At 37.4% G+C, this 1594-nt stretch overlaps 1 non-coding gene across 1 annotated transcript; it reads left to right on the top strand.

Moving 5' to 3' along the window:
* Positions 1-1487: 1487 nt before the first annotated feature.
* Positions 1488-1594, top strand: LOC121204109 (small nucleolar RNA R71). Its single transcript, XR_005899037.1, has one exon. It is a non-coding gene; the product is annotated as a small nucleolar RNA R71 (small nucleolar RNA).

Here is a 1594-nt window from a genome sequence, read left to right as displayed (position 1 = left end):
CGAATTACAAGCTTGAAGAGTGATTGTTTCATCACCCACACGAAGTGTGAGTTCACCTGTACCAACATCAATAATAGTTTTAGCAGTTGCTAAAAAAGGCCTTCCTAAAATCAAAGGTACGTCACTATCCTCTTCCATGTCTAGAACAACAAAATCAATTGGGAATATGAATTTATCGATTTTGACAAGTACGTCTTCAATGATACCCTTAAGAAATCTAATTGTTTTATCTGCTAATTGAATGCTCATCCTAGTTTGTTTGGGTTTTTCAAGACCTAGTTGTTTAAACATTTTATAGGGCATGACATTAATGCTTGCCCCTAAATCAGCCAAAGTATTGTTAACATCTAAACTACCAATTAAACAATGAATCATAAAACTCCTTGGATCTTCCAATTTTTTAGGTAACTTATTCTGTAGAATGGCTAAGCAAACTGCGTTAAATTCCACATGCGATGCCTCATCAAACTTCCGCTTATTTGCTAAAAGCTCCTTTAAAAATTTAGCTGCACTCGACATCTGCGAAAGAGCTTCAATAAACGGTAAATTAATATGTAATTTCTTTAATAATTTAAGGAATTTACCAAATTGTTCGTCCGTGAGGTCTTTCCTTGTCACACTTAGAAATGGTTCATGAGGTTTATATTCTCTACTTACCGGTTTTTGTTCACTGTGGTCCACCTTATCCTTACATTTACTTACCACAAGCCCTTGCCTCGATTCTGGTTTAAGTTCAACTAACCCTTTTTCATCGTATTAACCTGCTCCATTAGGTTAGTTTCAGTATTATTCGGCAAACTACCTTATGGTCGGTCAGAAATCAATTTAGCAAGCTGGCCTATCTGAGTTTCGAGCCATTGGATCGACGCTTGTTGATTCTTAAGTGCTGTTTCGGTATTCTAAAAATAAGTTTCTAACACCGAGATGAATTTCATTAGCATCTCCTCAAGGTTTGGCTTATTTTCCTGCTGGTAAAGTGATTATTGAAAACCTGGGGGATGTTGTGGCCTTTGATTTCCTTGGCCACCCCACGAGAAGTTGGGATAGTTCCTCCAACCTGCATTATAAGTGTTACTGTATGGGTTATTTTGAGGTCTAGAATTATTATTACTCATATATTGAACTTGTTCCTCTCGGTGTTAGGGTTAAAGGATTGATATTCTGTGTGTAATCCTTTTCCATTTGAATCGCACCTCATCACTGGATGTACCTGAGTAGAACCATACAAACCGTCAATCTTTTTATTTAATAGTTCTACCTGGTTAGATAGCATAGTAACCGCGTTGAGGTTGAAAACACTGGCTACTTTTGTTAGCTTTGTTCTCATGACTTGCCATTGATAGTTATTCAGTGACATCTCTTCAATAAATTCATAAGCCTCTTCAGGTATTTTGTTGTTTAAAACTCCACCGGCGACTGTGTCGATGAGTTGTCTTGTAGAGGGGTTCACACCGTTGTAAAAAGTCTGAACCTACAGCCATAGAGGTAACCCGTGGTGAGGGCACCTTCTTAATAGGTCATTGTATCTCTCTCATGTATCATACAAGGTTTCTAGATCCATCTGCACAAAAGAAGAGATATTATTCCTTAGTTT

This window comes from Gossypium hirsutum, chromosome A07 (genome assembly GCF_007990345.1).
Source record: "Gossypium hirsutum isolate 1008001.06 chromosome A07, Gossypium_hirsutum_v2.1, whole genome shotgun sequence".
In the NCBI taxonomy this organism is placed as follows: domain Eukaryota; kingdom Viridiplantae; phylum Streptophyta; class Magnoliopsida; order Malvales; family Malvaceae; genus Gossypium; species Gossypium hirsutum.
Note: the sequence above shows the minus strand (reverse complement) of the source record. Positions and strands in the feature narration are given on the sequence as shown.